The 23407-nt window shown below is 42.6% G+C and overlaps 1 protein-coding gene across 2 annotated transcripts in view; it reads right to left on the minus strand.

Annotated features, from left to right (window-relative positions):
• LOC111864610 overlaps positions 1 to 23407 on the minus strand; it is a 219445-nt gene that overhangs the window by 105065 nt on the left and 90973 nt on the right. For both annotated transcript variants that reach the window (XM_023851976.2, XM_023851977.2), the window contains exon 2: positions 21695 to 21740. The gene's annotated coding sequence lies outside the window, so the exon portion shown is untranslated. The remainder of the gene's footprint in view (positions 1 to 21694; positions 21741 to 23407) is intronic.

The following is a 23407-nucleotide window of genomic DNA, read 5'->3' on the forward strand; positions in this document are numbered from 1 at the left end:
CCTACCAGAGGCATTGGAAACTACTTGGGCGGGAAATTGTTGCCTAATTTAGCTCAGAGGTCTCCTAGAGACATGAGGATCTTTTAGATGCCGTAAATCTACGACACGGGACCAACGGCTTAAAGTCCCTCCCGGAGGACTTGTTCCCTGAATTTTTCCGCCCTTAAAAATTCCACGACCTCCGCCGGGTTTGAACCCGCGTACCTTGAGTTATGAGGTGGGAACGTTACCCCTAGACTACGGCGGCCGATCATCAGACGTAAGTAAATTACAAATAAATTCAATGCAGCGTGTAGTTGTGAGGAATGCTATTTAGACCAATGTTTCTCAGCCGCCGGGGCCTCGTCCTACCGGGCCGCGGTTTGACAAAGGTTGAGAACCAAGTTAAATGCGACACAGACTCGCGCTCCTCTTGATCTCTAGTTACGAAGCAACCTACAACTGTACGAGCCTTGGTATTTATCCACGCAACAGCCTGTGTGGACGTATTTACGTTCTGTTACACAAAAACGCAACTAACCACAAACTTGAATTCACGGTTTTTAAATTCCGAGGTCTGGCGATTGATTCCGTGTGAGGTCTGTATTTCTTTCCTGCACCCGGAATGTAGCGTGAGTTTATGTAGGTGGTCTTACTCTGGAATGTTTCGGGTACATTTCCACCTGTTGGACAGGTTACCGCTGTTGACAGCAGCTGCAAGCCTTCACTGCCTAGTCTCACACAATGTTGTCACAGAGGTCACAAGTTCGAAAGCTTGATGATGGATTTGAGGGTCGCTATGAAGAGCGCGGTCTTCTGCGTTGTGAATGTCGTATAGTTCGAAGGGTGCCAGATGTTTCGGAGAAACTTATCGCCGCCGTCCTCTGGGGTGAAGGGTAAGGGTAAGCTAAGCAGGAAACAGGAAAAGCAGGCGCGAAGACCAAATATGACCATTTAGCGTTGCATTGCGTCGGAGTTCCCCGTAGTGTCCACTGTTCCCCTTTTGAGACACTGAGCGCACAGTTGTGCGGGTCACGTCACTGAAGGCGAAGGAGAGGGCTAAGAAGATTAATGACAGAGAGAGGTGAGAAGAAACAAAAACGAAAGAGGGAAGCGTTAGTAACTGTAGTAATAGTAGTGGTGGTGGTGGTGGTCGTAGTAGTAGTAGTAGTAGTAGTAGTAGTAGTAGTAAAAGTCATGTAATATAAAAGGAAGACGAGATTAAAACGGAGGGGGGGACTAGACGTGGGAGAGAAAGAAGACCGGAAAGAAGAGGAGAATAATAAGACTATGGAGCGGGAGGAGCCAGGACAGCGCAGTCGGTACAGCGTCTAGCTACGGGATGAAAGACGGAGGGATCGGAGTTCGAGTCTCGGTAGGGTCAAGAATTTTCTCTTCTCCACGTGGTCCAGACCGGCTCTGGGGCCCACCCAGCGTCCTATATAACCAGGGGCCCTTTATCCGCGGATAAAGCGGCCGGAGCGTGAAGCTAGCCACTCACCGCCAGCTAATGTCGAGGCCAGGAAAGTGTGGATCTATACCTCCACTCCCCATACGCCTTCATGGCGTAGTGCTTAATTAAGCAAGGGAAAAACTTTACCTTTTTACCTAATATCGGTGTAGATGACCAGAATTTGAGTATTTTTCGAAGTTCGGTTTCATTTTCATGCAAAAGGCTGAAAGTGATCCCATGAAGACGTATGTAGGATGGAGGAGGTATGGCTCCAAGCACTTTCAGCCTTCGCACCAGATAGAGGAGAGAGCTCCTGCCGTTTTTTTCATGGCCGGCTTAAGCCTGAATGCCGTCGCAGGAGACGTGAACTTGCACTTACCGCTCTTCTCGGTTAAAAAGAGGTAACTCTCGCAGAACTTCGTCTTAATAACGAGAAATCCATAGGCTCTCGTCACGAAACCCGCCACAGGCGTTCAGTTCTTATTGCGATTTTGTTTACATTACTGAATAAGATGCGTAGTTACGAGTATATGGCTCCCATGTAATGGATGGAAATGAATGTTCATTTAAGATAAGGAAAGAAAAAAGAGTTGTAAAATCTACTGCCCCAAGAGGCTGCTTGCTTCGTCTGTGTTGCCGTGCGGCAGGGTCAGTCCCAAACTGTCCAAACACAACGACAACATAAGAAGGCAGGGTTTGTAGCAGACAGACATATCCAAGTACAAATTCGCCCTACAATTTATGGTATAGAAAGCAAATTTACGTTGTCCCTGCGCTTAAAAAATTAAGCACTACGCCATAATGACTATGAGGGATTGGAGGTATAGTTGCACCATCCTTGATCTCGGCATCAGATGTAGGTGAGCGTTCAGCTTCACGTCCCGGCCGCTATACCACCCCACGGAAAAAGCGCCCGGTACGAACTGGATAAGAGACTGGGCCCAGAGAAGAGAAAAATCTCGTGTCCCTGTATCGAACTCCGGCGGCCGAGCCCGTAGCCAGTCGCTATACCGACTGAGCTATTCCGGCGCCTCTTCTGGGACACTCATGTTTAATATGAACATTTTTCCTCTACCTGCACGCTTCCCTTAACGGATTTGGGTGGCGGTCTTCTGGCATAGGCCACCATTCAGATCCATGACGGGGCTTGGGACAAGAAGCACGCACATTAAGGAAAAAAGTTAATAAACAAAAAGTCCTGGAAAGAACTAATCGCCTACTTTCCTTGATACGACACAGACCGCATAGAGAACGACGCGTCTAACAATTCTTTTATTGTTGCGTGCGTATTCGTTGCCGCGGTGTCGTTATTACTGAGCCGTTGCCTAGTAACTAGCGAGAATAAACATATAGACACACAGACTTATGGGAAGGATTTATGAAGTACGCCGTTGAGATGGGCCTACGTTTTGTAAAGATTAGTTCAGCCATTCAGATGTTGATAGGGAGATACACAGACACACAAACAGCATGGTGATCGCATAAGCCTATATATGTCTTTTTTAAATAAGGAAAGTAGACTAAAATCACGAGTAACAGAATGTGAGCCACAGCGCATCCTCCTAGGCCAAGGCAGTCGCACTGTTTCTACATGAGATTAGGCACAGAAGGTGGGTCTTGTATGTCATTCCACTGTTCCTGCCGCCTGAATCTGGGAGGTTGTTTTTGCGCGTCGCTGTTAATAATTTATGGCTAACTTGTTAGTGCGTCACGTGATTGGTTCATAGTCTGATAAACACTTCTTAATATTACCGAAGTGTCATGTTATTTCACATTCATTAGGTCTATAACTGCAAAATAGCTCCATTCTGAGACAAGTGAATCCAGTTCGTAGATCATTAATTATTTAATTATCACCAATTTTTATAATAATGTCACGTAGTATGAGTGACTATAGACGGAGTTCCGGATAACTGGATTTATTTCCCCACTTACAGGTCGTAACTACAAATAACTGTAACACTATCGCTATTTCCACACTTTACAAAATGACGCTGTCTTTTCCAGCCCGCAGTGTCTTCACTAGTAGTTGCCTGATAACGGCTTCTAACAATGACTGGTCCTCTGCTTTCGGGCTCAAGTCCTCTCTGAACGGAGTCTACCTTCCAACTGAACTATTCTTAGAGAGGTAGAGTTACACTACGACTGGTGGTTTACCACTAATCAGTCCGTCTTGGCGACAAACCCCTTGAGACTCACGACCAGTAATTTTATTTTCCAATTGAATACTTGCGGTTATAGTCCTTACGTAACATCCTCCCTGACGAGAGAATGGGCTTGTCGTTTACAATTACTGCTGACCCTCGCCAGCGCAGTCCCGCGGGACTCATGACCACAATTTACTGTCTCAGACTGTATGATTGGATTTTGTAACACCTTATGCAACCAACGCGTACAAGCAATACAGCGCTATCGCTGAGTTACACAATTTACAGTTCATCGTTACACACGCACTAGGATTCTCAGTCTTCACTAGTCGTATCCTGGTAACGGAATTAAAACGGTCTCACTGTGACTAAATCTTCTAATCAGACACTAAGTCTTCACAGTCTGACTTCTAATTCTTCTTCATCTCGCTTCAACATATTCCAGCTTCTTTTAGAGTGGATCGCCTCCAGCTGTTTCTTGGTCTAGCCCTTCCTCTGTTTCCTTGAGGATCTCACTAAAGCGACGGCTGTTCATCCCCCTTCCTCAGCGTGTGGCCAATCCATCCAAATTTTCGTTTCCTTATCTCCGTATTTATATATGCTTGGCCAGATAACTGTCAGAAGTAAAAAATACGGACACTCGATTGTATATTATATAGTAAGAACAGCAATACCGTATTTACGCATGTATAGGCCGCACATTTTTTGCCAAAAATTCAAGAGGAAAACTGGGGTGCGGCTTATATTCGAAATATTCGAAATCACACTTCATTTTAAAAAAATTAAATTCATAATTAGTAATACAGGGTGTAATACTCCTGAAATAATATTCCAAGAAAATTATTTTTTCTATAATTTCTGTCTGAAAATTGTGCTGCGGTCTATACACGCACGCGGCCTATACATGCGTAAATACGGTATTGTCTTATTAGCCGCCTGCTGTGCATGAACTGTTTGGATCGGCAACAGAAATGTCAGAAACCATTAAGCACAAACTTTTATTTCGAACACATCAGTAGCCGGGGTACTCAGTTACTTAACCAAAAAAAAAAGGGGGGGGCCGTATAAGTAGCGCACAGAATTAATTTCTAAAATAAAGCTGAGTGACAGAAATAAAGTTACGACAACAAGCGAAAACATGTATTAACAAGAGATTAGGCCTATAAGCATAAGCGGTTGTGCCCGTTCTTAAAAGAAAAAAAATAAATGGAAGAATATCTGCAGTCCTGCGGTCATAGATGAACAAATTAGTTATAATTAGTAAAAGGTTATTCTTCAAGACAGACGAAAGAGGGTCACCTATCTGACACCCCTTAGGTTGGCGCAGTTGCGTATGGACTGACAATTATGCGGAAAGACGGGCGTAACAAAATATAGACGTTATATCCTACAGATCTTAGGTTATATCCCGTTAACAAAAACGGACCTAAAATTGCAAGGTACATTAAAAATATTTCCAGCTGTAAAAATCAAACATCTCTGATTTAAACCAAAGAATATTCTGGTACAGGTATAGGCCTTGCGACGAGCTGATCACCCGCCCAAGGAGTCCTACCGAATGTGTAAGATCTAGAAAAACCGAAGTGAACAGAGAAGTTCATGGAGGTAGGCTTAGGCCCACTGGGGCTGTAGTGCCAAGGAAAAGAAAAAAATACTATTCTGGTCTATATAACGGAATTAATATGTTCTTCAGTATGTTAACAATTCACTACCTTCTTTATTCTCGTGTGGCCTCGTAAAATGTTACGTAACAATTGGAACGTGAACAATGTCTGACCAAAGTATCAAGCAAAAGAAATGCCTTTTCAAGTACATTAAAGCACAAACTTCATAAACGGGAAAGAAATTTAAATTTCTGTCTGGAAACGAAATTAGACTGGACTGTTATAACAGCTTAAACACATGTGATCATAATACGGTACAACTTCCAAGTAAGCATATGCTAAGTGAATAATTGTTTCAGAGACAGAACGCATATACGTCAATGACAGTGACTGTTCACATTAAGGAAACGTCGGAACATCACCAGTAATTCGGGATGGCTCAGTCGGTAGTGCGACGGGTTACCGGTTCGGCCGCTGGACTTCCAATTCAATAGGTAGCCGGAACTCTTTCCCCCGGGGGTTAAAGCGGTAGGGGCGTGAAGCCGAGGTCAAGAAAGGTGGAGCTATACCTCTACTCCTCCATACGTCTTCATGGCACAGTGCTTAACCGATGAAGCATAGGTACAACTTTACCTTTCTTAACAACGCCAATGAAGTACACTTATTTTCCAAAAGTGTTCTTTCCTGTTTATCCTAATGTCTGTGTACTGGAGGTATAAATCCATCGTTTCAAAGCAAGACACAGTACAAATCTCAAACTGCATGCACTCAGAAATATTTGTTCATTCGTATTCATGTATCAACATAAAGTCTAATCAAAATTAAATCAACACTTTCGGAAATTAAAACTACAGACAGATAGAGAGACGAGCAGATAGACCAAGGTGACCTCTCAATTATGCATTCATCCTATGCGCTTCGTAAAATGAACGCACATATGGCTGCAGTAATGTTCATAAATGCAAGATTTCTGCTTTGCCCATATTTCGAAGGTTATGAAAAAGGAAACAAGATACAAGGAAGCGCCGTTATGGTGTTCACACAGGTGACCGTTACTCGGGGGTAGAAACAGATGGGATCTCCTAAAACAGTTTATAGTGCCCCACAATGTACTAACTTCATGGAGCTGAGCCCTTCTTGAAAACTGGCAGTCACGCCGCTACTCAAGAATTTCCCAACATTTTATGCAAACCTAAGATTCATTACCGTGTTCACAAGAGCACTCCACTGGTCCTAATCCTGAGCCAGATAAATCCAATCCATAGCATTCCATCCTATCTTTCTAAGATCCATTTTAATATTGTTCACCCACCTACTCCTTGGTCTTCCCAGTGGTGTCAGTCCTTCTGGCTTTCCCACTAATATCCTATATGCATTCCTCTTCTCCACATTCGTGCTAAATGCCCTGCCCACCTCATCATCCTTGACTTGACTGATCTAATTATACTTGGAGAAGAGCACAAGTTATGAAGCTCCTCATTATGCAGTTTTCTCCAACTTCCTGTCACTTCATCTCTCTTCGGTCCAAATATTCTCCTCAACACCCTTTTCTCAAACACCCTCAGTCTATGTTCTTTCCTTAATGTCAAATACCAAGTTTCACACCCATACAGAATCACAGGCAAAATTATAGTTTTGTATATTCTAATTTTATGTTTTTGGACAACAGACGAGAAGACAAAAAGTTCTGGACTGAATGGTAACCGAGTTCAATCTCCTCTTAATTTCCTCCTGAATCAGGTTTCGATCTGTTATAGTTCTTCACAAATATCTGAGCTGTGCCACATTTTCAAAACATCCTTTAGCTATATTTATGTAATAAATTCGCCCTGCATTATCTCTGAACTATAATATGGAATTATAAGAAAATTGCGCCCCTCATTTTGGTTGTTTGATGAGTTTGTCGACAGCAATGCTATTATCGACCAGATTAAAGAAAACCGCTGTTATTGCTTAATTTCCCTCGTCATCATATACGGGTTCTATCCATTTTATCGACGTCCCAGAGCACTCAATCTGTTTGTCATTTAAGTAAACAATAAAGCACGAGTGTTATGTAATGCAATATATGAGATAACTCAATGTTACATACACTCTGTTACTTGAAGCTTAAACGGGTCTGTTATCAAACTTTAGGAGCCGGAAAATGAAACATTCTCTCAGTATGTCTGTGCACTCGCCAGACCTGTCATATTCAGATTGACCGTAACATCAGTGTTTTATCTTTTCATAGTAAGGTCTTTGCAAATACAGAGATTATGAGTGAAGGTCGCTGTGCTTCGCGTGTTATTTTCCGACCGAAACTCATTTGTATATCGTTGTGGCAGCCATGGGGAGACTGAAGGGGATTCCAACAGTACTGCAACCAGATCTGCTGCATGCTTTGTCTTCCATGGGACATGGAGATGAAATAGGTGAGTGCTGATAGTTCCTTCATATGTGAACTTATATGCGCATAAGGAAAAGAGTGAGGGCGCTCTGGCAAATAGGTGCTGGTCGAGAGAAAGAAATGGACATGAAACATGATACGAGGCCATTCTCGTGTTTACGTAATGAATGTAGAAGCAGCTCATGAGTGTCTCACACACAAGAAGAGGCTAGCTAACTTAAACGCCTCGCAGAAGGAATTGGAAAATTAGACAAACTACAATTTATTGTAGTTTCGTTATATGTAAAATCTTTAATAAAAACAATTTTTAAAGTTATGTTCTCAGCTAATTTCCTTACGAAGATAATGCTCTATTAAATTAATTTTTAAGAAAATAAGAGCGTTTTTAGTAATATTTATTAGCCGTTGCCTATGTCTGAGATCGTCGTCATTAAAGGAAGTGTCAGGATAGTGCCCCGAAGCAAAGAATCACTTGGCAGCCGCCCCGGACAGGTCCTATCACACTACTCGTTTGTCTAAGACAGTTTTTTATTTTGAACTGATAAACAAATGTTGAACATTTTCAATCGTCTCGTTTCTAGTTAAAAAAAAAGTTCGAGAACCTCGTTCTGCTTCCGTCATCTGGGAAAACTATGAAACCTGGTAGACGAAAAGCCCTTGTTAGTGTAGGCAGGTTTGGTTTCCTGGAAATTTCCCAACTGTGAAGCAGAATTTGGCGGTATGATATTACAGTATAAAGACCTACTCATTGTATTTAGCTACGTTTCTGAATGTTTGTTTTTCTGCTTTATATTGTGACATGACGCTTGTAAGCCGAAATAGCGGGCCCAGATTAGACGTTCATTACTATGAAACAGCTCGGTGAACAGGTTCCCGGGGAAATGAACACGCTTGCAACAATAGGACTACCATTTCTATGCAACTGCGAAGTAAACAAACATCTATAACAATAGAGAAATTGTTAGTGAAAGCGTGTTTTCTGTTGGGGCTGCCCGGGGCGATATAACTAGAAGAATTGAGGGAAAATATCCCAAATCCGTGCGGAGGCGGGGTCGAATACCTCCACCGTGACCCTGCGAGTCGTTGGTGGCGACGAAAGGGGAGTCTCAAATCAGAGAGAGTATATGGTCGCGATACCCGAGGGACTGTGACCCGACAAAGACTGCGCTGGCAAGGGCCAGCAATTGTAAACGACAGACCCGTCCTCTCGTCAGAGAGAGCGCCCACATGAACAAACCGCAACTGTCTTACAGTAATAAAAATCTAGTCATAAGCCCCAGATGGGTGCTTTATTCCAAGACAGACTAGCCGACTGACCGTCAGTCATAGGACTCAGACTCAAGACTCTAAAATCGGCAGTCGAAGATGATTGAGAAGAGGTGACAACGAGGTACAGTTAGCAGTTGTAGCAGAGAACTGGATTGAGAATTCCGGAGTTGGCAGTTGGCTGATGATGGAGGAACTGAAAAAGTTCAGTTGAAAGTTGAAAGTCCGGCAGTGAAGAGAAGTATTTTATGTGTGCTGTAGTACAGCTACATGTGGAGTGTGCAGTTACAGCAAGACTGGTATAATTCTTATGTTAGAAGCCGTTGCCAGGGAACGGACAGTGGAGACTGTAATAAACTATGGGCACTAGTTCGTACGTGTCGGTAAACTGTAAAGTGCGGAGATTAGCGGTAGCGCTGTAATTGCCTGAAGTTCCGAGTGGTGTGTATAAGGTGTCAAAGAAATCCATACCCCATCTAATAGTCACACCTAAACGTGACAATATTTTATCTAAAAAATAAATTCCACACATCCTCCATCTATAATATTATACAACAGTATAAATTGAAGAGTATTGTCTTTTGAGTTGTGACGCCATGTTGTCCCAGAATACAGTCATCTTCATAGTCTCCGCCGAAGAACCTGAAACCTGAAAACTACAGTATACCTGTGGAAATTAGACTTCTACCCTGTAGGAAGAACACAACAGATTGAGGGTTGTGGCTGTGTTCTTCTGTGCTCTGTCACCGCGTAGTCCTGTAGGCGGTTATCGATGCTTCAGAGGAATATGCCTCTATCGATGGAGAGCATGTTCCTCCGAAACGTCGACTCCTCCTGTAAGACTACACAATGAAGAAAACCTAAACACCACAAACTTAATAATTACAGATACGCGAATATCGAAAGTGACTTGACACTGGGGATGTTTGAGACCAGAGTAGGCCCTTAGGGCCGCGCCATAGCTCAAGCGGTTAGTCCCTGGCTTCCCACCGTGGCGGCCCGGGTTCGATCCCGGGTCTGGTCAAGTGGGATTTGTGGTGAACAAAGTGGCGCTGGGGCGGATTTTCTCCGAGTACTTCGGTTTCCCCCGCCAATCTTCATTCCACCAAGTTCTCCATCATAATCACCCAGGGCAGATACAATAGGCCAATCAGTGGCCGCCGTGCCGAGTGGACCCAGTTGGACTCCACCCCCACTAAGCGAATTTTAAAAAAGAAGTAGGCCCTAAAGCAGAGAATATTAGGACATGAAAAAGATGAAGTGACTGTAGGTTCGAAGAAACTTTCACAGAGTTTCAAAATGTGTGCTAGTCACCAAGTATTGTTAGAGTAACTACATCTAGCGCAGAAGTTGAACAGGACACGTAACACAAATGGAAGAGACCAGAAATGCTTGCAGAATTCTTCTCGGAAAACATAAAGAGAAGACAACATTTTGTACGCCAAAGAGTAGATGGAAGGATAATATTAAAGTATGTCTTAAAGAAGCAAGTTCGGATGTGAGGGTGTGGATTGGATTCATTTGTCTGATAGGGTCCAGTGAACACGTAATGAACCTTATGATTCCATAAAAGGCGGGTCATTTTTTTTTGACCAAATATGTCACTATCAACTTATCAACAAGGTCTCTACTCCATATAACTAATTACAAATCCAACAGAACACAGTTACTTCAGAACAAAGGGCCTAAACCTGACCCATGTGCGTTTTTACATACATACATACATACATACATAGCATTCCATAGATCCATGAGTTAGTCAGATGACCTACCGGATGTGGAATTAGTCAAAAATCGTACAATACATATATACATGCACAATTCAAGTTCACATAAATAGTAAGGATTTCACAAAAGTAGTAAAATATCCATCATAAATGCATACAGTAACATATACTAGATTTTTTTTCCCCTGTGTTCCAAACAAGAGAAAACATTACATACACTTTATGTTGTTTGGAAGCATATTTAACATATTAAATACAGTTTTCCATCTCAGGTTGTATTTTATAACGTTGAATGCTCTATATACAACCGGTTACGCCTCGGCAGTAATTAGCGTTACTTTGCTGAGACTCCTTACCATATAAAACAAAGATGAATCACACGGTAAAAACTATGGATCTGATTCATCATTATCCCAGTGACACACTACAGATACTTGGACATGCACACGGTATCTGCCCCCCCCCCCAAACAGAGGACAGCTTTGGCGGCGCTGACGGCTAGACTCAGAACATTCACCGCTACACTGACACCTACAGCGGAAACACGACCTCCATCAGTTGCAAAGCATTCATTTTCATCCATTAAAAATTCAGTCATATTCAATGTCGTGGAGGCGGACGTCCCACACAGAGTGGAAGGCAACAACAGGCCTTCTTCTTGCATTCTCTTTAGAAACACTAAACAGTGACTTATTTGCATGTGGGCTGGGATAGTTCAGACAGTACAGTGTCTAATCGGTTCGGTTCCGAGAAAGGACAAGAGATTTTCACTTGTCTCCACGGTGTTCAGACCGGCTCTGACGCCTACCCAGCCACTTGTCATGTGGGTACCATGGCCAAAACCGTCAGGGAACGGAGCTAACTACTAGCTTCCATTCCGTGTCGAGGTTACACATGCGTGGAGCTAAACCTCCACTCTCCATGTTCATACTGTAGTGCTTAATTATTTGAAACACTTTTTAATGATATTTCCTTGTTAGATACACTCAAATTTTAAAATCAGGTTTATCATGACTGCAGTAAAAATTATATGTTAAAGTTTTATTCCATAAAACTACGCAATAGTACATTTTCAATGCGATCTTTACGCAGTGTAAAAGAGATAATCGCCTGTTAAAGAATCTCAGTTTATTTAATCGACTCTTACGCAAATACCTACGTTACGTAGCACCGAACATGAAACCATCAATTATAAAGTATGGAGAAACAAGCGGTTTTGGTCTATTTTAAAACACCATCCCAGCATTTTCATAAAAGAATGATGCCACGAACACCTCGGCCAAGACAGTTGTCTCCCGGACGATATTGGACGTTGGACTATCGAATAAGGGAACGGACAAACTGTAGTGGTTACTGAGCGTTAGATGGGATATATGATGAAGAATGAAGAGTAGATAAGGATTTGGAAAGAGGCAGTTTTGTCTCATTTGGCGGTGCTGTCGGAAACAACCTAAAATTTCATTCTGCTGAGCAACCCAACCGCGACTCGAACCGGGTGTTTATCAAAGATATTCATGGCGGTACTTCCACACAGAGCTTTTCAGTCCGTTCTATACAGGTCGAGTTTTTACGTCCGTAAGGATCAGTGGCTGTTTTAGGTGAAATTCGGTATTGTAAAGCGTTAACAAAATTAAACGAATATTAGAACTATTCGGCCACTGAAGGCTATAAATTTTCGGATTAAACTAACTTCTTTATACCTAAACACCAAAACTATTTCTAGATGAGAGTTACAACACTGAATTGAAATATACGAAAATACTCGTACAAGTTTGCCCACTGTTTTATATGAGTATGACTCTTAAGCTCTTACCCTAAAGGAAGAACATAAATTGAGGGCGTATGAGAACAGGGCGCTGAGGACAATGTTTGGATGTCACAGGGAGGAAGCAACAGGATAATGGTGAAAATACGGGTACATAATGTAGAGGTTCATAACCCTCTCGTCACCAAACGTAGTTCACTCTCTCTCTCTCTCAATGGCTCTACAGCCCTTTGGACCTTGAACGCACTGTCAGTTTCTTAATCTATACACAGTCGGTAAGATTCCTTGGGCGGGGGATCAGCCCGTCGCAAGGCCGCTACCTACACACAGATTAAACGCACACAGACATCCGGGTGGGATTCGAACCCACGATCCCAGCGTTCGAGCGGACGAAGACGGTTCATGCCTTAGACCGCTCGGCCACTGTGATCGGCTCCAAACGTAATTAGGTTGGTCAAATCAAGAGTGAGGTGTGGGGCATTGCGAGAAATAAGAAATGCCTACTTTTGGTCTTCAGACCTGAAGAGAAGAGACCACTTCCGGAGACCTAGACGTAGATGAGAGGATAATGCTGACATGAATATTACAGAAACAGTACATGTGGGTGTGGACAAGATTCGTCTCAAGATCGGGACCAGTAACAGGCTTTCGTGAACACGGCAATGAATTTTCGGGTTCCACAAAACCCTGGAAATTTCATGATAAGCTCAGCGACTAGAATCTCAATCAGGGCTCTGTATCATGCAGTCTGTTTATTAATATTACTCTTAACGTTACTTTTACTGTATGTATTTGGAACCAAAACAATTTATCTTAAGCATCTTTTTAATGGCACTGTCCTAATTATTAAAATACTAATTGTATTCAATATGGATTTATATATGTATACATCCAGTTTATCACCGCATAATGGTTTGCATGACTGCGCTAAATTAATTGTTATTGTCGGCTAAATGATGTAAGCTGTCGTGTTTTGTCTTGTTTGTGTTTGTTTTTATCATCTTGTGCTCTAACTTGCTTTGTAACTGTCCTTTGAGCTGCTGAGTAAGCATGTAAATAAATAAAGAATTGAACGGTACTATTTTATTTTCCTCGTGGGAAGACTGTATCGTATTTCATAATATGGGAAAATATTTTCCTAGCCTCATGTTTTTATCAATTATTCACATACAGTGCAGAAAGCGGAAGCTTAATAGGGGGCTCATGCGCATCTGTCTGTTCGCCCATTCGCTTATCCACATCGCCTAACACGTTTAGTTTCGAATTTATTATAATTTAGTCTGGGACGAAACTGAGATGAAATGACAGCCATGCACATCGAATTCTTCCAGCGAAGCCGATATTTAGCTGTAGGGTCGTTACTTCGAATCTTCCTTCCATAATTTATTTGAGGCATTGCATCATAGACGTCTGCCCGGAAATGACGAACGAAGGCATCGCCTTCATAAACAAACAATGCTTGCTGCTGGCACCATGTAAAGTTGAGAAGGATGTGTGAGTCATTAACTATGGAGCTCGACCCCTCACGGTGAAAAATTACAGAAAAACAATTAAGAAGTTCGTGTGTAATAAAATCATTATGGAACGCTGTATCTTAATACGTGTTCTTGAAATTTTAAAATACATTTAATTGAATAATAAATTCCTGACATCTCTTCATTTACATCGCTTCCATGATGGTAGAGAAATAGTCTAAAAATGCATAATTTTGTGAGCGTAGACTTCGGCACATCAAAAAATAATAGACCTAGAAGTTAATTATCAGAATTTATGCTCCGTATTCGGGAGATCCCCACTTCACATCTCAACCTCAAGACCGGCTGTTCTGTCTCAAAGTTTTCGTAATATTTTCCATTTAATCCAGACAAATATCGCGATACAATATAAATATAATCCTAAACAGCTTTGTCCTGCACGCCATTTCTCTCACATTTCAATCCAGCTATTTCGCATTTGTCGCCACAAGACCCTATACAGTTGGCAGAAAATCGATAAATAAACCACAGTGGTCCTTTCAGACAAACCCGAAAAATGGTAGCAGTAACTAATTCTGTAGATAATATTGTTGCGTGTTTCCTACATAACGCGAGAAGAAACTAATGAGTTTCGGATTATACGAATGTTTATTGGACAATTATTTGTTTACACTCACAAATATAATCACCCTCAGTAACGCCTTCAGACGTTTCCTCTTCAATGACTATACTCCTGCACCGCTATTCTCGGTGAAACCTTCGTTCTTGGTTGTTCCCTTACCGCTCGTTGGATCCTAACTATTTTTAGTTTACTGCCCCCTATATAGCATCAACGGTCTGCTTATGTTTCGTTGCCTAGGAATTGCTAACCGTTGACCAGCAATGGACGTTTTACAGTCCGGCCTTCCTGTCGGCACGCCACAGTATTTATTCTATTCTTGTGAACTTAACACTATTTACAACAGATGGAGTGACTGTCTAGGACGACATGTTGCGGCACATATGTGCAGTCTTCAGGTCAAGTTCTTAGTTACAGTTAATGTATCATGCACTTTGCGTAAACTTTCTTGTAAACCGAGCAGATCTACCAATGTACTGTATAGTAAAAAAGCAAAATTGTCCCTATACTTAACTAATTAAGCACTTAGGCCATGAAGACATATTGTGGATGGATGTATAGATCAATTTTTCCTTGACATCGGCACTAGTTGCAGGTGAGTGGTCAGTTTCACGCTCCAACGGCTTCACCCCCGGGGAAAGAGACCCTATATCCATTGGACAGGAGGCTGGGTGGCTGATAGACTGCTCCAAGTCCAAGTCACATTGCGACTGACGGTCAGTCAGTCAGTAAGTCTTGGTGTCGAGCCCCGACCAGATATTTATTACTGTTTGACATTTACGGTATTGTTTTTGAGGGGCTCCCTCTCTGACGAGAGGACGGGTCTGTCTTTTATATATGCTGCTGGCCCTTGCCAGCGTAGTCTTTCTCGGGTCCGAGTCCCTTGTGACTCGCGACCATATTTTACTTTCTCAGATTTGAGACTTCCCTTTTCGTCGCCTCCTACGACTCGCAGGGTCACGGTGGAGGTATTCGACCCCGTCTCCACACGGGTGAGATAGACTGCTCACTTGGAATTCCACGTCATATAGCCTCGGGGAGGACTCCACAGAAAACATCGCTTCTCAAAAATTCGTAAGGGTGTTTATCGCTCTGTTGCCTAGAAATGGACGTCCTATTGTTCCACGATACGCTTCTGCGGGTACGTGTTTACGAAGCCGTTGCTTAGCAATGGTTCTACGTGTCACAACATATCCTCAGTTGCTTATTCATGTCGCCCTTCGTATGGGTGGCTCTCTAGCTTTCAGGCTGGATGTAGAATTAGTCTCTCAGTGTAATATTACAAAACTTTTACTCTAGTTGAAACTGGCATTAAAGAAGCTACGAATCAAACAGTTCCCATTACATACCATCAGGTGGTGCACGCGCATTCCGTCGAATCCTGAAGTTAAAATGACGACCTTGGTGCCAGCAACATGTTGTTCTCCACTTCAAGGAGTGGCCTTTAGTGTGAATTTTTGCCGTTCCCGGAACGGACCCTTTATTACCGGGACTGAAATGGGGCAAATGGAATGATGAAGCTGGATACTTGAAAGGGGCGAGGCGCTGCATGCCCCAGTGATGAGTGAATTCCGAGACATTGCCGCTTCCCTTGTTACCGAAGAAATGCGGGTTATACTAGCTGAGACAATAGCAGGAATGTGACCCAAAATACCATTACGAAAGCCACATAACTATCGTTTCCTGCATTTGAGGCCACGGTGTGAGCTCTTCAATGGAGAATCTACCACTGCATGACCAACTCTCGGATACTTTATGCTGTGATCCTAATAAACTTTATCTGTAAAATATATACTCTAATCATCACGCTATTTAGGAGTATACTGTCACGTGTTAACTGCCTAGACACGGGATTTGAATTGGCAATAATATTATTGGACTCTTGCAAACAGTAACTACAATTAAGAAGAAAGTCGTCTTCTGGGTTTTGGCGCCGTGTATTCTTCGTTTTGGCTGACGTTTCGGAGGAACGTATCGCCTCCATCTTCAGAGCAGGTGAACGGCTTGTGAATGCAGAGAGCAGTAGCATTACAGCTACTGCTCTCTGCATTCACAAGCCGTTCACCTGCTCTGAAGATGGAGGCGATACGTTCCTCCGAAACGTCAGCCAAAACGAAGAATACACGGCGCCAAAACCCAGAAGACGACTTTCTTCATAGTCATCGCCGTGAAAACCTCAAAACTTACACAGTAACTACAATTAATTATAGGGCTATGTCGAATTCACGCACTCTACAATTCACTATGGCATGCACTGAGTCGTCTACGTCTTCCCTAGGCGTTGCTATGCAACGGCTTCCAACAAGGGGGGCTTCTACGCCAGGGTTGTGATTGTCTCACAACAACCTCAGACTCGGACTTGTCCGTCCCATTCAGAACTCACTAACTCAACTCTTGAAGGTCAGAGTCAAAGTTATGTTACGATTGATGGTCATTCGGCCAGTCACGGCGTCAAGCCCCATCTGGGGCCCAAGACCAGATTTTATTACTGTCAGACAGTTTGTTGTGGGGGGCGTCCGCTCTGACGAAAGAACCGGTCTGTCGTTTACAATTCCTGTTGGTCCTCGCCAGTGCAGTTATTCTCGGGTCAGAGTCCCGAAGGACTCAAGACCATGTTTTACTGTCTCAGTTTCCAGACTTCCGCAACCTGAAGGGCCAGGTCCCCATATTTACATCCCCCAAGAACATGATGGCCAAGTTATACCCCCAGGAATTGGGCTCCCTTCTGGTCGTCTTCTACGACTCGCAGATGGAGGTATTCGAACCCGCCTCCACAAGGACCATTCGACTCCTGAAAGCGTGGATTAGATCTCGTTATATAGCCCCTGCATCGACCCAACAGAGGACACTGCTTCCAACAATTCCTCAATTGTTGCATAATCATTACCGCGGTCATGTAAGTAGGCTGCCTTGGAAACGTGTTTATAGAGCTGCTGCCTAGAAACGGCAATCTCTTCTGATTCTGTTATAACGGCTTTGAGCAAACATGTCACACTATGAAGAATGCATTCATACACTTGACAGAGGGAGATGATAGATTTCACACGTGCGAAACTGTCCACAATACTAACTACATGTAGATAGACTGGTAGGGCCCGAAATCCATTCTGGATACGACGCATCTAAGGAGAATTGAACCCCAGCCGCTCATCCATTACCGTATCTCATTTACTTAGCTATCATGAATCAATAATATCAACATAAACGTCAACAAAATATTCTGGGTCTGCATCTTTGTTCTCTTGAGTACGAAGATCAAACGCGTAAGGGCGAAGGAAGACAAACAATCAGCACTGGAGCACATAGGCGTTCTTTGCGTAACCCTCACTCACTCATGGTGCTGAGTCTTTCCTGAGAAGCCGCCAATTGTGCAGCTGCCCAAGAACTTCCCAGCATTTTATTTAACCCGAAGGTTCATTACCGTGTTCACAAGAGCCCTCCACTGGTCCCTATCCCGAGCCAGATGGTTCCAGTCCATACCACTCCAAACTCTCTCTCTAAGGACTATTTTAACACTGTCCAACCTCCAACGTCTTTGTCTTCCTAATTGTCTCTTTCCTTCTTTCTTTCCCACCAAAGTCCTATATGCACCCCTCTTTAACCTTATGCGTGCTACATGCCCTGCCCCTCTCTTCCTGCATGACTTGATCATTCTAATTATGTTTGGCGAGGAGTACAAGTTATGAAGCTCCTCATTATGCAGTTTTCTCCAACCTCCTGTCACTTCATCTCTCTTCGGTCCAAATATTCTCCTCAACACCCTGTTCTCAAACACCCTCAGCCTACTAAATGAAGTGCAGCAGGGTTCTTCAGTATACTAAGGTAAAGTAAAGGTATCCATGTAACAGGCAATGGAGGCCCATAGGGTTGTGACATGTTGAGGTTCCCATATTTTCTAGACAATCGGCTCATAGATGGCGGCAAGGTTCTCAGCCCTACGCGCCTGCCGCCCTTTACCCCCAACAATATTCCAAGAATATTCCTGGTACTCATTTCTATTAGAGGCTGAGCCGACGCCAGGGCCATAGTGTGGCTGGAAGGATTAGGTCAATTTAAAAAAGTCCAATAGCCTCATTGGGACTTGAACCCGCGACCTTCCGGCTTGTAGCTTAGTGCTTCAACCAACTACGCTACCGCGTGCCCCCACATTTCTTATTTCAGTTCTTATATAAAGTGGTCTGATGATGTCATCCTTCATATGTCGAAACATGTAACCTCATGTCCATGTGTACAAGCTGTTTGTGGAAGTGAAAGCAGATTGTGACTAAAAAATAATCGAAACAATAACAAGAACTAATAAAACAGAAAAGTGTATTAGATCTGTACCCCGAGCAACTTCCAACCTATATTAGTCCGTTATGATAGGAATACTAATTAGCAGTTATGTTTTACTGAACAAGGCTTGCTTGCATACGAGCATATATTTATGTGAATCATTGAAAGATAACATTTAATATTGAGCTTGTATGAATTCGAGGAGCCGGTGACAGTAGCCGCGCGGTCTAAGGCATTAACCGTCTTTGCTCGCTCGGACGCTGGTATCGTGGGTTCGAATCCCACTTAGGGCATGGATGCTTGGTGTGTGTATGCGTTTATTCTATGTTTGTGCTGTCCTGTGTTTATGTAGCGACCTTGCGGCAGGCTGATCACTCGTCCAAGGAGTCCTGCCGACTGTGTAAAATGATTACGGAACTGAATAAGAGGCCTTGTCCCTGAATGGGCTAGAAGAGCCATTGAAAGAAAATGAGTTCAATGATATCGGGTTGGTTGAGAGACTAAGCATATTCAGTTTCAGAGTTACTTCTCAGTTGGTAAATTTTGTGAGATGCGATACAATTCATTAGAAAGCCTGTACTAAATTTTGCGAGATGCGATGCAATTCATTAGAAAGCTTACTAAATTTTGTGAGATGCGATATAATTCATTAGAAAGCTTGTACTAGATTTTGTGAGATACGATTCATTAGAAAGCTTGTATTAAATTTTGTGAGATGCAATATAATTCATTCGAAAGCATGTACTTAATTTTGTGAGATACGATATAAGTCATTAGAAAGCTTGTACTAAATTTTGTGAGATGCCACATGATTCATTAAAAAGCTTGTACTATTCATGAGAGCACAAAGTCACGGGAAAACAATATTGTCCCTGCGGAATCTGAACCAATCAGAGCGGCTTGGCTGTTTTCGCAACTTCAGGGGAAAACACAGGTTTGAGTTATGACGCCAGAACGGTGCATGAGAAACTTGCAGCTATTGCCTAAAATAGGTTTCACGTGTACTGTGAGAGGGCGGAGACAGGCATGTTTACGGTAGTGAGCAATGTATTCATTCATTCAGACGCTCTGTGGTGCTCGTGAGGTAATCTGCATACCTGAATAACTTGTCACTCGGTGCTGGCTGGCGTACATTGTATGGGAACCATGATTATGGCATATTTACATTAGAGAAATATGCACGTTTCGTCACGCGATGATGAAGGCGTTGGATCTGTACTAAAAGAACCATTAACGTTTACACGCGGATGTCCGCAATGCCCTCTCTTGCCTGTTCATTTCTGAAGTCAGAACAGGGCTAATTTGAACGGCTAACTTAACAGAGAAAATCTTATGAAATACATGTGATATGAAGGCTGTTGATAGCTATGAAGAGTACTGTATTATTTAATGCGACGCCTTGTAGTCTGGTAGAAATTACCTACGTTTCGGAGGAATGCACTGTTTCCATCTTCATGGTCGAAGATTAAGAAAAGTAACGAAGTGACATATAAGTGATGGTAGTGGCTATGAAGAGTGCATTATTATTAGATGTGACTCTGTATAGTCTGGTAGAAATTTACGTACGTTTCGGAAGAATGTACTGTCTCCATCTGGTCGAAGTGTAAGGTGAACAATCAAGCAAAGTAGCAAGCTGCAAGCATAATGGCTTATTCTTCGACCCTGAAGATGGAAGCAGTACGTTCCTCCGAAACGTTGGCAAGCTTCTACGAGACTAAACGGGGTCAAATATCAGAAGCTAATGGGCCTACTCTCTCTTCACAGTATGTTAATTGACAGGACGTTACTTGTTTATCCCTGACGACTTGCGTTGAAACCGAGTACGCTGGCTCAAACGGTAATGCTCATTTTCTGAGGTGACTGGTTCGAATCTCGGCCAGTAGACTGGCTGTCCTGGCTGAAGTTTGTTATGGTTTCCCTATGTCACTACAGGCAAATTCCGGGACATGAACCCAAATTAAGCCATGATCGCTCCATTTCCCATCAGATAACAGTTCATTATTCACCATTCGACACTATCTTATTCACGCTACTACCGACGCCATTGTATGACATATAGTCTTTTGTTGAGTCAAAATCATAGGAGCAGTGATACTGTTTCTATGCTGCACTGAACTGCACTGTTGCCATGGATAGGCATATGCTGCCTACAAGCTATTGAAATTATGTTTCATCCTAGTAACATATGTTTTTACCATCTTACATGCCACATCTCAGGCGGTTAGTCGCCGGCTTCCAACCGCGGAGGCCCGGATTCGATCCCATGTCAGGTGACGTGGAATTTGTTGTGGACAAAGTGGCACTGGATCAGGTTTTCTACGAGTACTTCGGTTCCCCTGACAATTCTCATTCCACCGACTGCTCCACACTCATCATCATCATCATCATCATCATCATCATCATCATCATCTATGAAGCGGGGCTGATTACTGGCTGACGTACTAAGTGGACTCAGTCTCACCACATCTCACCACCAGGGTGGCTGGTAATTAATTAATTGAAAAGAAGTGGAAGAAAGCGCCGTGACCTCATTAAGAACTGCTCCGACATTTGGTTGTGGATAATGAAGAAAACCAGGAACAATCTTAGTCGAGATAGTCGGTGTTCCATCCGAGATTCGAACTGGGTACTTCCCGAATACAAATCAGAAGGGTTACAGCTTGAGCCAACTTTCTCGGCCCCAACATATCCTATTTTATAACATGTAATTACCAAAGATGACTCTTAGAGTCGCAGCTGATTGTGGATATAAGAGATATTTCCTGAAACAGATGTTACCGAATTGTCACACCGTGTGAATATATCAGAGTATGTCTGTGGGTTTGGGGGAGTATAAAAACACTTCGACACACATTCTATATAAATGAATCTCCATGTATTTCCGGAGATTTCATTTCGGAACATCGGCACGTTCCTCGCATGCTGCCTTCGAGGCATTACTGACCGTGAGCAGGTAGACTAGTAGAGTTACGTGTAAGGTTACGTAAGAACTTACCTTGTCAACTCCCACACGCTGTTGCCTTAAACCAGCCTCACTCAACCTGCAACAGAGAAAGACAGGTTTGTTCACACTGAAGCATGATAACCTCGGCTAAGTCGTTTATTTCAATAAAAAATTAATGGAAAGAGTATGCACCATAAAGACTACAAATTGGAGACAATGACCGCAACTAGTAAGCATGTCCTGTGTTTATATCTTGAGACAAGAGTTACTGGAGAGAAAATACAAGAAACTGTAGGTAAAACAGTTAGACGCTGTAATGGCGGTAGCAGGGACCAGCAGGGCGTAGTAAAATGCTGTCCGTTTAGTAAGAATTTCCAATTTATGTTATAAACTCCGTGGTCTATAGTCCGCAAGCCAACTATACCGACCGAGCGACCGCCGCCTGTCGGCGAAGTTAGTGCCAACTTTTGCGGATAGAGGGTGTCACGTGGTCAGCGCAACGGATCCCCACGGCCGTTAATCTCTGGTTTCTAGACCGGAGCCGCAATTTTCCTTGAAATAGTTCCTCAATTATCCTCACGAGGCTGAGTGGACCCCGTTTCAGATCCACTACTTCTCAGAAAATTTGGTAGCGCTGAGAATCGACCCCGGGACCTCTGGATCTGTTGCCAGGAACTCTGACCACTAGACCACAGAGACGGTCAATTTATGTTATAAAAATAACGAAAAAGTATTGGTATGCTGTCGATGATGTTTACTGGACCCTACAAGTATTTAGTCGGTTACTGAGGGACAGTAGTTCGATATCCTCTATGACGTAACTATAGCTGACATCACGTCACGTAACTAAACAATAGATTTGAAGTTCTGGTCCAATTATACATAATTTAAAATTTCTTGGGAATGTAGAAAAATAGATTAATTTTAAAAATTGAAAGTTAAAGTCTGGAGAGATGTTTATAGACCCTTAAAAGTGGAATTATGATTTTTTGGCCTTCCATATAAAATATTCAGATTTAAGGTTTGTGATCAAATAGACCTCCCATATTTAAATCGAGTTTTTGCTTTCAATTAGTGATACATAACTATCATAAATATAGAGGTATGCCAGTTATAGGGAGTTTTCTTTTGAAGTTTGGTCTTTACATTCAGGACTTTCTTTTTTTTTCACCCTGTTGTGTCATGGAATCAAGATATAAGGCGAGAAATTTACAGAGAAATTTGTTAATAAAGTTAATAAAAATTAAAGAAGTGTCAATGTTAATTTATGAATGTGTATTTTATTTATGAATCACCTGATGATGATGATGATGATGATGATCCAAAATGTAATTCGGAAGAATATCAATAAAATTAACACTAACAGTTCTATTATTTTTTATTTAATTTTATTAACATTATTAAAAAAATCTGTTATGTAGACGGTAACATTATACGTTTATTGGGAACTTGGTCTGTCACCGTGAATGGCCCTATCATACGCAGTTCCATCTTAAACAGCTGCACATGTTTCATACTGGACTGGTGGAAGTCCTTCTCACGCCGAAATAACATTCTGTAAGCGACAAATCATGTGCAGTACACCTCGGCACCTGTCGGTAATGAGGAACACTTCTCGATCTTTCTCGCAGTTACTACGTCAGAGCAATAACTGCCGTTAGGTTACAGGAACTTTGGGTGGGTTCGTCAGTCGCTCCATCTGATCCTCCCTATGCAAATGTCATATTAGGTCATAAAGAGAAATCCCCATGTCCTTAACATTTC

Source organism: Cryptotermes secundus, unplaced genomic scaffold (assembly GCF_002891405.2).
Source record: "Cryptotermes secundus unplaced genomic scaffold, Csec_1.0 scaffold7, whole genome shotgun sequence".
Taxonomy (NCBI): Eukaryota; Metazoa; Arthropoda; class Insecta; order Blattodea; family Kalotermitidae; genus Cryptotermes; species Cryptotermes secundus.